Here is a 12,813-nt window from a genome sequence, read left to right on the forward strand (position 1 = left end):
CAAATGGCAACACACTGCAGCCAGGACCTAGATAGGCTTGAATTCTACCACCAAACCTCAAATTCTTGGCAGACCAGGTGTACTGACTCATCTGATCACTTAATAAAACTGTCTTTTACACAATTGAATTATTACATTGTTGTTTTGTTATTGTATTTTGATGAGTTTTATTTTCTTACAACATCTATAATACAATGGGTTCATAATATATAAGGAGCTCTAATATAGTAATAGAAAGACAAATAAGCCACAATATGGACAAATATATAGAGAATTACAAATTGGTAATAAGCTTTGTGAAAATGTTCAACTATACTAAAATTACAGAATTGCAAATTAAATCAAAAGACAATAGCATTTTATGTCCATCACACAAAATAGTTTTGAAAATTAAAAAAATTTTGTTTTGATATATTTGTGAAGAAACAGGTAATATATCCTCCAATGTTGGTGGAAATGTAAATTGACGCAAGTGGTTTTGAAAGGCAATTTTCTGGATTCTAGTAGAATGTAAAACACACATGACCTTCGACCAAGCAATTTTACATTTAAACTCTGTGATAGAGAAATATTTACATTAGGCACAAAGTTATATACAAGGATATTCATTTTGTCATTGTTATAAGCAGCAAAAAATAAATAAATAAAATGGATGTGCACTAAATGCTCATTAATGAGGGTAAAGTTAAATAATTTATGGTAGATATAGATTATTTATTACTATGTAGCTGTTACAAAGGTGATAAATGTATTCATACTGCCATAGAGATACTGCTATGATATACTGTTATGTGCAAAAAGTCAAAGAAATATATATATAATAGGATCATATTTATTAAACTAAGACTTTGCGTATGCAGATGGGCACATTTGTAAATGCAATGAAAATAATCCGGAAAAATATATTCCAAATTAGCATTTAATGACTGCTCAGAGAGGGAAGTGGAAATAAAATGGTGAGAGACCAAAGGGCAGTGTTATAAAATCACCTTATGGCCTCATCTTTTATTACAACTTAAACAATGAAGAAATAAAAAATAAAATTAACATGATTTGACATCTGATTAAAATGTGTGTGGGGGTGAACTGAAATTAACTGATAATATCTCTAAGATGTCTAGAATTTATGTGGATGATAGTCAATAAAAAAGTGAAAAAGATTTGATTTGAGGTGAGATAAATTACTAATATGATTGCTATTTTGCAATTGCTGAATTTTAAGCTCCTTCAGGGTGGTCTTTCAATGCAGTATATAAAATGTGGTACTCATTATCATGAGTACTGGCATTGGAATAACTTCTTCACTAAATACTAAAATCATAGTAGAGCCTGTAAGAAGTAAATGAAGACATCGTCAAAACTACATCTATATAAAAACATGAAATTACCCAAGAGTTTGGCATCAAGTTACGTATGATATTATCACTTCAGTTGTTCATTCAATTGTTTGTCTATCTGTTCTTCTTCTTTTCTCAGTGATATATAGTGGATTAAGAGTAGAGCTTTTAAAGACGAATACTTAAACAAAAGGAAAAGGGCATTCCAAGCAGAAAGAGCATGAAAAAAGAAAAATTAGATGAGTCTATTGCAATTATAATTCTACAACTCATTACCAATATTTGAAGAGGTGGGATTTCTGCAAGAAACAGAGCAGGGTGGTGTTGCTCCAGAATTTTTCAAGAAGAGAATATTGACAGATTGGCTAGTAGGTTTCACCTAGGCGTTTAGGATATGCTTTATATCTTTCAGAAAGGGTTATTTGTTGTGGGAGGATCAAATAAGGCATAACAGAAGCTACTATTTCTTCGTCTGAAGAACAGTGAGAAGTGATTTGAAGGTTGAATAACACATGAGCTCCTTTTAAAATTATAACAGTTAGAAACAACCTGAGATTACAGAACATAGTTGGTTACTAAAATAAGTGAGGAGTATAAAATCATATCTACAGGATTTTAAAGTTGATTTTATGAGGAATAACTGAATATATGTCAGTGTCGAAGTCAGATAATATACTTGGTTTGTCCTAAGTTATCATTTCTGACACTCTTACCTAGCAACTGGAATTAGAATTGTCAGTGCTAATTAGGTCCCATAAAAATTTGAGAGTATGAAGAGAGGGCAAATTGTAGGAAAATCAGTAGACCATTTTGTCAACCTATATTTTGTTTGCTGCAATACTATTGTGTAGATAATAAAAACAATGAGGGTAAAGATTTAAACTGAGAAAGTAACTTATATCTTCTTATCCAGATTTTAATGAGACAGAGAAATAATCAATTTGATAAAAGACCAATTTATTAGTAAATGAATAAATTTACAAACCATCGGCAGGCAAATATGGTACAAATACAATGCTACTCATTAGGATATACTTGAATTAACAGCTGATTCAGTAAACAAATGAACAAATGGAAAGTATATTTATGTTATTTACAATCTCTAAAAGATTTCATTAAGAAAATAATTAAAAGAATGATCATCCTAAAACATCTGGATGCCATTTACATATCTTAATGTGAGAGGGAGGAGAAAATTATCCTTTAAACAGCTGGCCTGCCCCACAGAACTTGGCAATAATGAAACAAAACTCTAAACCTTTCTTCTGTGGCTTCTTTCCAATGGACTGCTTTCAGTACTGTTTTCTTTCATGGTACTTTTTATGCTTCACTAACTGCTTCACTTCTATTTTTTTTTTCTTCCTACCTTCTCTATATCATCATCTGCTATGAGTTAACCCTCTCCAAGAAACTTGGAAAACAAGCATGTTCTAATTCCTTGTCCTCTCTCTGAGTTTCAGTACCTTTTTTCCCACTTCTCATAGATGTCTTCAGTTAAAGTGAGCTTAATTCAAGTAAGTTGACATCAGTAAACAGAAATCCTCATTCATGCTTGACATTGGACTGGCTGCTGTGAATTTCAAGATGAATAAAACCTGGCATCCATTACCAAGGATTGTAGTGGTCAAATCAGGTGTCTCCACAAATAGCCATGATGCAATATGATGAGTGGCAAAATTATTGCTAGAAGGCAATAAGAATTTTAATTCTGAAAACTTGTGACAAGGAGCTTGGCTAAAAAATATGATCTTTAAGCAGGTCTTGAGGAATAAGTAGGAATTAAAGAGGTAAGTAAGAGTGGAAAAGAGCCTTACAAAATGGAAGGAAAGCGTGGAAAAAATACATGTGTATTGAAGTACCTGGTGTATTGAATGTCAGTGGCCAGAACACTGAGCTCTTGCTGGAAGTGGATGGAAAAGTAGCATGGAGTTGGGTTTGGAGAAATTTGTGTTAGGTTTTATGGCTCTTTTTCAGTTTTTGAGAGGATAATTAATATAACTGAATAACATAGTCCCCTTATAAATAAATAGTTTGAAAAAAAGGAATAAAATAGTAGTCTAAAAATATTATATCTGCTGCAAAATCCCAGGAACAATGATAATGGTAGAATGAAGAAAATAATTATAAGAAAAGTTTTTTATAGTAGCTATAAGATTTTGAAAACTAATAAGAATGTTTAGAATGTCCAGGGTCAAGTGGTGATTGTTGAGCAATGGAAGATGTCAAGAATTTTCAGTTTGGACTCAATAGATGGTGATGCTAACTAAGAAAAAGAGCCTAGGAAAGGAACAGGATTGGATGGAAAAATAAAGTCAATCTTGGATATGTGAGCTTTTGGTCAAGCAGGTGGAAGTATTTAGTAAAAGTTAACACAATTAGTTTGAAGATTAGGAGAGAGATCGGAGGTAGGGATAGAATTTTAGGAAGCACCAGCATAAATAGGGTAGTGAAGGTTTGTGTCTGGGTAAGTTACTCAGAAAGAATAAAGTAGTAGAGAGGCAAGGGTATAATACCAATGAAAAAGATGGAATCATTACCTAAAGGGAAGGAAAAAAGAAAGATCCAGTAAGGCATTTTACTTGAAGAACTTTCTGGCTTTTAAATTTTATTTCCTCAAATACATTGATTAATCTTTCTGAAATGAGTTTCTCTTTTGCTTTTCTATTTTTGTGAAGTTTCAAAGTTGATTCTGTTGCCCCACATATGAACCTTGGTGCTTTGGTCTTTACAGTCCTGTCTAGCCACATTTAATTCACATTTCCTCTCATAACCATTCTGTCAACTGTCATCTTCCCCGCCCTGCCCTTCCTCCCCATATTTCACAACACTTCATGTCTCTACTATGGCAATGACCTACCCACTCTTTCCTTTTCTGCTGCTTCTACCTTCTCACCACAAATACATTGACCTCAAAATGTGTATTTCATCCTATCAAGGTCAAGGACTTTCAAAACCACCACATTATTTATAAAATTGAGTTCAAATTGTTTTATTTGTCACTCAAAACCTTTCTTAGTCTGAGTCCACCTTCTTTGTGAAGCCTTACACTGCTCCCTAACATGCATGGTTTCTCCAGAATGATTATTCTATTAATTATAACTCCAGTAGTAACACAACTTATTTATTTTGGTCTTATTTATTCAACTATTTTCCAATTATTTCCATCATTCCTCTACATATTTAAAAGCCCAAATACCTTCTATGATTATAATCTTAAAAATTATTTATTTGGATCCCATCAAAACCAGACAAGTACTGTTAGCCTTTTATGCATTCATGTCTCTAAACTGCAAGCTCCTTGACAGCAAAGACAGTCTTAAGCTCCCCTGATTCAACCCCACGATCCTGCATTCACAGGGATAAAGTTTTGCTTATATAATTTTTGAGGACATGTTGGAAAAACAAAAGCAATCATGAGATTGCTACTGCTGAGCTTTGAGGAAAAAATTTAAACTGTCAAAGGATTTGGGGCAACAAATAAGTTTTACAACAAGTTTTACAAATAAGTTTCGCATATTTTTGTACGAGGATGTCAGGAAAGCGTATCAATAAAAATCTCATGGGCCACCTCTCCTAGTTTCTCGCTCTCAGCACAGCAGTTCAACTCACCTAAACTGATGGGAAGAGAAATGCTGCTTTAAATTATTATTTGTGTCAAAATCAAAAGAATAGCTCTCTCATCACATAATAGATCTTAATACTAAGAGGTCAATTTGAGGCTAACCCTGAGGGGCCCAGATGACTACTGAATCATATTTAGAGTGGGCTATTTTGTATGCATGGAAAATATATTTCTTATAGAGAAGCATCTTTAAGGACTATTTTATTTTTATAGCCACCTCCACGTTTCACATTTGCCATATCCTTTAAGGGCATACCTGAGTCTCCTGTGTTCTCCTTGGATGCACAGCTCATTGCCTGGCTTGTGGACACAGTACTGAAGCTCACCTCTGTACAGCTTATTAATTCATTTTCTTCTATAACCAGGGAACATTTTTTGTTACTCTTATCTTTAACTATTCATTCCCTTCTTGATATCCATATGATTTTTCCTTTTAAAAATTAACGTTGACCCATCCATGTTGAAATCCGTGTTCATTGTTGAAATCATTTTGAATTCTCATTTTAACCTGCATGTTGCTAAAAAATTCTATCAACCTACAGCATTTTTATAACATTAGTGAGGACACTGATAACTTTAAAAAAAATTGGTTCCTGTATTCACCCTGGCAGAACACTGCTTGCTATGTCCCCTCTGGGTAACATTACTCTTATGAAGGAAATTTATTCTGAATGACCCTCCAACTATCAATTAGGCAGTTTGGTGCCATAATTTTCTCATTGAATTGATAATGGTAATGAAGTAAAGAAAGTAAAGCTTTGCTAAAGTCAAAAGGGGATCTGCTGTCTCCCTTCCATCTACCTATCCTGTCATTTTTTATAGGAGATTAATCTCATAATTTCACAAAATGCTGACATAAGTTTTATGGCTTCATCACCAAGTAGTTGATGTTCTCATTACGGCTGTCTTGTGGCTATGATAATTCTTCTTACAACACATTTGAATTCAGACAAAAGATGGAATTTTAAAGGGTTCCTATATGTATGCTTTTCTTATCAAAATGTTTCCTGTATTTCTCCATAATGAGGGAAAATGCCTAGTAAAACTTCTGTGCTCCTAAATTTGACTGATCAACTCCCTTCTACCTGGGATGGAATGAAGCTCTGCTGTGATCTACAAGCTCGTAGCATAAAGCTGTGTTTCTGTTGTGTGACAGTCAATCTCAGCTGTGCCAGAGGAGGATATAGTAATAGCAGGGTTTGTTTTTGGAGTGGTCACTATGTTACAACGACTCACTTCTAAGAATCATTTTATATATCACAAACATAAACCATTCAAAATGAGTAAAGGGGCTCTTTAGAATAAATATACGACAAAAGATGGTTATACTGTCAGAAAGTAATAACTCTTCTCATGCTGATTTTATTATGCACGACCATGCAGTCTGAAGTCGTCAAATGCGCTGAGGTTTAATCTGGTCCAGCATTGCTAAGAATTGCCTATGACACCCAGTTTGTAAACTGGCATAGTTAAAAGTTTTTGAGCTGTGAGTATAACCAAGATCATTAAAATGATCAGAGATCAGAGTGCACACATTTCCAGATCATCGTCTCGGGTTGAACATGCCTTTATCAAGGTATTAAGTTGTCCCTGAACTTAGCTACAGAGTAGAGTAGAGCTTCTTGAACACAAAATGCAGAACTTCTTGTTCTCTAGGGGCTTCCCTTCTTTTTAGAAACCTGGCCTTTGAGTGAGTAATAAGTCACATTTTCCTGAATCCATTAGATTTCTAATCTTTCTTACCATATCCTTGTTTTTCTTTTAATTTTGATTTTTTCTCATAAAACCCTCGTAACAGAAGCTTCTGTGAACCTATATTAATTTGATTTGTCATGTTTGCCTATTTTACTTTATAAAGGCAGCTCTTATATTTGTTTACTATTTCTGTAGCTTTTCTGTTTTTCCAATTCAATAGTTTCTGACTTCATCTTTCTTTTAGCTCTTCTATTTTTAAATTTCTTATACTGTTTACTTGTATTAGATGTTTAACTTATTTCCATTTTAAAATTAATTATTAATACAGAAATTTGAAGCTATGAAACTACAATAGTTTGGGACACATGCTTTGCTAGTGAGGAGGCAAGCTTACTTCCTGTAACAGATCTTATCTCAATATACAATGGATCAAACAAGGTAGTAATGTATTTCTCTCCAATGTAATAGTACAGATAAGTCCAAGCTATTATGAAGCACTGTTTTACAATATCAATCAGGAACTTAAAATTTCTTTAATTTTCTTGTGCTGCCATTCTAATAATGTTGTCTTCATCTGTATAGTCAGAATCAAGACAACACGATTCTCAGATACAGTCCACAGAATAGAAAAAGTGAAATAGTCCAGTGTAAGTGACTTCATTTACAAGATGATAACCTAGAAGTTGCACCATTAATTTCTCTAAATATCATTGGCTAGACCATAATAATTACATGGCTAATTATGTTTACCAAGGGAGATTAGAAAATATAGGCTTGAGCTTTGTGACCTTCTAAATCAATATGAAGAAAGAAAGAATGAACATTGGAGAATAATAATCTGCACAAATCTGTATTTTCAACAGTGCTCTAATTTTTACCATTCCTAAATAGTTTATGACTTAATTTTCCTCTTTACTTCAACAGCAAATTGGGAGAATTTGAAAGTTCGTAAGTATGTGAATTGTATAAGAAACATTTTTTACTGGCTTCTAACTTAATTCTGTAATAGCTAAAGAATTAAATCTGTTTACTTTTTTTTAAAAAGAGGGCTTGTGTTCTTATCAATTACAAATGTTTCAAGAGTTATTGAAAAGAATGTCCAAAATCTGTTTGTAGGGTTAAAAAGCCAAATCTAACTTATAAATTTCTTAATTATATTTTCAACTTCTGAACATATTTGGTTACCCTTTCCCACTGATCTCCCGTTCAAAAGCTGAGATACTTGCATTAAGATCTCCCACAATAACTCTCTCTCCAACATTTTTGTTCTATGTGTTTCTATTCTATGTAATCCGACATAGAATTAAAATCCTATAACTTTTTTCATCCTGAAGACTATGTTTTATTAATATAAAATAACCCTGTTTGTTCTGTTTAATTTTTAATTTGAATTTCATATTTTATACCATTACTGTTGAAGTTTTGCTTTGTTTTTGCTAGTTTAGCATGCTTAGTGAGAACGATGTATAATTTTAGGTGTAAGAAAATATTTACTCAGCATGAAGGATGATTGGGGGTGATGAAGTTGGAAAATATTATGTTTTTAAATTGACAAATGAAAGTTGTATACATTTTTTGTGTACAATATGATATTTTAAAATATGTATACATCATGGAATGGCTGTGGGCTGGTCCAAAATCTGGAGCAGGTGTGGCACATGGATCCAAGAGTGCTGACCTGATGACTAGGGATGTAGTGCTGGCCTAGTGTTGAGGTTGGTCTAGAGCCTGGGGCCACTGAGGGTGACCTGGTGTTGGGGTAGGTCAGAGGGAGACTGAGCCACCAGGCGATCTTGAGCCTGGGAGTAAGCAAGATCCAATCTGGTGCTGAGGTGGTCCTGCAGGCTTAATCTGCAGGTACCTTCCTGAAGGCTGGAGTCCTGTGGGTCTGCCTTGCGCTTGGTTTTACTGAGGCAGGCACTTGTTTTCACATTCTTTTTCTTATTCTTGTAATACAATTAGGTGGTGTGATCACTCACCTGATTTTCTTAGCTCCTTGGAAGGTATTTTTATATGTGGATAGTTATTCAAGTTGATGTTTCTGCAGGGGTGGGGTTGGGGTGAGGGATGAGCATTAGAAAGTCCTCTTATGCCATCTTGCTGTAGGAACATTTTGAATGTTTCTAGGGAATTTCTGTTAAGAAATGAATTGAGAAGTTCCTTCCTTCATCCCAAGATTCAAGTTACTGAAATCTTTTAGTGTAGACAGAGTGATATGTCCAGGTCTAGTAGCTGGGAGTGGATAAGCTTTCTGCAATAACATCACCAAAAGGGCTTAAATAGGTCTCCAATCACTGGGCTGACTGGAGCTCTAAATTGGGTTGTCAAAGGTGAAATATGTTCCCTAGGTTCTTGGGACAGTGGGCACAGTAATTTTCTCAGTCCAGCCTTCATTAAACTAGGCTTTTGCCCTCAGGATCCAGGCCTGCTGGTGAATCTAAACCACTTTAACATTCAAGAGTCCAGGTGAATGTTGACTAATAATATTTTGGTGGGCCAAAACATGGAGGGAAGGATGCTCTTTGTGGAAAATTCTCTGTGATAGATTGTGTTGTATTATTGTACAGCATCCCTGAATATGGGTGAAATACATTTCCCCATGACATTCTGAGGCTTTACCATGTGTATTAGTCTGTTTTCACACTACTATAAAGAACTTCCCTGAGATTGAGTAATTTATAAACAAAACTGGCTTAATTGACTCGCAGTTCCACATGGCTGGTGATACCTCAGGAAAGTTAACAATCATGGAGGAAAGTGAAGGGAAAGCAAGGACCTTCTTCATATGGCAGCAGGAGAGACAGAAGAAAGTGAAGGAGGAACCTGTCAAACACTTATAAAACCATCAGACTAAGCCGGGCGCGGTGGCTCAAGCCTGTAATCCCAGCACTTTGGGAGGCCGAGGCGGGCGGATCACGAGGTCAGGAGATCGAGACCCTCCTGGCTAACACGGTGAAACCCCGTCTCTACTAAAATACAAAAAACTAGCCGGGCGAGATGGCGGGCGCCTGTAGTCCCAGCTACTCGGAGGCTGAGGCGGGAGAATGGCGGGAATCCTGGAGGCGGAGCTTGCAGTGAGCCGAGATCGCGCCTCTGCACTCCAGCCTGGGCGACACAGCGAGACTCCGTCTCAAAAAAAAAAAAACCATCAGACTGTGAGAACTCGCTCACTGTCATGAGAAGAGCATGGGGGAAACTGTCTCCATTATCCAATCACCTCCCACTGAGTTTCTCTCTCAACACCAGGGGTTACAATTCAAGATGAGATTTGGATTGGTACACAGCCAAACCATATCATTTGGCCCCTGGCTCTTCCCAAATCTCATGTCCTCACATTTCAAAACCAATCATGCCTTTCCAACAGTCCCACAAAGTCTTAACTCACTTCACCATTAACTAAAAGTCCAAGTCCGAAGTCTCATCTGAAACAAGGCAAGGCCCTTCAGCCTAGGAGCCTGTGAAATCAAAAGCAAGTTATTTACTTCCAAGATACAATGTGGGTATAGGAATTGGATAAATGTTCCCATTCCACATGGGAGAAATTGGCCAAAACAAAGGGGCTACAGGCCCTACATAAGTCTGAAATCCAACAGGGCAGTCATTAAATCTTAATGCTCCCAAATTATCTCCTTTAACTCAATGTCTCACATCTATATCATGCTGATGCAAGAGGTGGACTCCCATGGTCTTGGGCAGCTCCATCTCTGTGGCTTTGCAGGGTAGAACCCCCTTCCCACCTGCTTTCATAGACTGGCAATGTCTTGCTTTTCCAGGTACATGGTGCAAGTTGTTGGTGGATCTACCATTCTGGGGTCTGAAGGATGGTTGTTATCTTCTCACAGCTCCACTAGGCAGTACCCCAAGTGGGGACTTCCAGGCAGCTGGGAGGGGGGCTCTACCCTACACAGCCACAGGGGCAGGGCTGCACAAGACAATGGGAGTTCACCTCATGCCTCTGTGTGACCTGGATGTGAGACGTTGAGTTAAAGGAGATAATGTTGGAGCTTTAATATTTAATGACTGCCCTGTTGGATTTCAGACTTGCATGGTGCTCCAACCCCACATTTCCCCTCTGCATTGCCCTAGCAGAGGTTTTACATGTGGGTTTTGCCCCTGCAGCAGACTTCTGCCTGGGCATCCAGGCATTTCCATAGATCCACTGAAATCTAGGCAGAGACTCCCAAACCTCAGTTCTTGACTTCTGTGCACCTGGAGACCCAACACCACATGGAAGCTGCCATGGATTGGGGCTTGAACCCTCTAAAGCAATGGACTGAGCTGTACTTTGGCCCCTTTCAGCCAAAACTGAAGCTGGTGTGTCTGGGATGCAGGGTACCATACCCCGAGGCTGCATAGAGCAGCAGGGACACTGATCCCTGTCTGTGAAACCATTTTTTCCCTCCTAGACCTCTGGGCCTGTTATCACAAGGGCTGCTGCCAAGATCTCTGACATAATTTAGATCTCTGACATAATTTTCCCCATTGTATTGTTGATTAACATTTGGTTCCTTATTATATATGCAAATTTTTCAGCTGGCTTGAATTTCTCCCCAGAAAATGGATTTCTCTTTTCTATCATATTGTCAGTCTGCAACTTTTTCCATTTTTTTACTCTGCTTCCCTTTTAAACATAAGTTCTAATTCCAAACCATCTCTTTGTGCATGCATAAAACTAAGTGCTTTCAGAATAATCTAGGTCACAACTTGAAAGCTTTGCTGCTTAGAAATTCCTTCTGCCAGGTCCCCTAAATCATCTCTCTCAGGTTCAAAGTTCCACAGATCTCTAGCCCAGGGACAAAATGCCGCCAGTCTCTTTGCTAAAGCATAGCCTGAGAGACCTTTACTCTAGTTTCTAGTAAATTCCTTATCTCCATCTGAGACCACCTCAGCTTGGACTTTATTGTTCACATCACTATCAACATTTTGGTCAAAACTTTTCAAGTCTCTAGGAAGTTTCAAATTTTTCCACATCTTCCTTTCTTCTTCTGAGCCCTCCGAACTGTTGCAACCTCTGCCTGTTACCCACTTCCAAAGTCGCTTCCACATTTTCAAGTATCTTTATAGTGGAATACTGAACTCCTAGTAAAAATTTATTGTAGTAGTTTGTTTTCACGTGGCTATAAAGAACTCCTCTGGGAATGGGTAATTTATAAATGAAAGACGTCTAATTGACTAACAGTTCCACATGGCTGGGGAGGCCTCAGGAAACTTACATTCATGGCAGAAGGCAAAGGGAAAACAAAGACCTTCTTCACATGGCAGCAGGAGAGAGAGAAGCAAGTGAAGGAAGAATTTGACAAACAGTTATAAAACTGTCATATCTCATGAGAACTCACTTGCTATCATGAGAACAGCATGGGGGAAACCGTCCCTATGATCCAATCACCTCCCACCAGGTTTCTCCCTCAACATTGGGGGATTACAATTCAAGATGAGATTTGGGTGGGGACACAAAGCCACACCATATCACCGTGTAACTTATTTTGACTAGTGGAATGTGAGATAATGTGCCATCCTATTGCCAAGCAAATATTTTACAAAACATCATGTGATTCCATTCATTTCCTTGTGGTTTCACCTTTAGCCATGAGAATAATATGCTCTGAATAGGAGATGCTTCATCTACTAGATCCTGAAATGAAGATCCATGTAATCTATGTGAACTCATCCCCAGCCTGAAGTATAACTGCAATTGATCAGACACCTTCATGTAATGTGAGAAAGAAAGAAACCTCAGTTGTTGGAAGTGAAAGTGCCCTTGCTCCGAGATGGCCGAATAGGAACAGCTCCAGTCTCCAACTCCCAGCGCAAGCGACACAGAAGACCGGTGATTTCTGCATTTTCAACTGAGGTACTGGGGTCGTCTCACTAGGGAGTGCCGGACAATCGGTGCTGGTCAGCTGCTGCAGCCTGACCAGCGAGAGCTGAAGCAGGGCGAGGCATCGCCTCACCTGGAAGCGCAAGGGGGAAGGGGATCCGTTTTCCTAGCCAGGGGAACTGAGACACACAACACCTGGAAAATCGGGTAACTCCCACCCCAATACTGCGCTGTAAGCATACAGGCACACCAGGAGAATATATCCCAATCCTGGCCGGGAGGGTCCCACGCCCACGAAGCCTCCCTCACTGCTAACACAGCAGTCTGCCGCGATCTATCGG

The sequence above is a fragment of the Rhinopithecus bieti genome, unplaced genomic scaffold, assembly GCF_001698545.2.
Source record: "Rhinopithecus bieti isolate Rb0 unplaced genomic scaffold, ASM169854v2 scaffold_44212, whole genome shotgun sequence".
NCBI classification, from domain to species: Eukaryota; Metazoa; Chordata; class Mammalia; order Primates; family Cercopithecidae; genus Rhinopithecus; species Rhinopithecus bieti.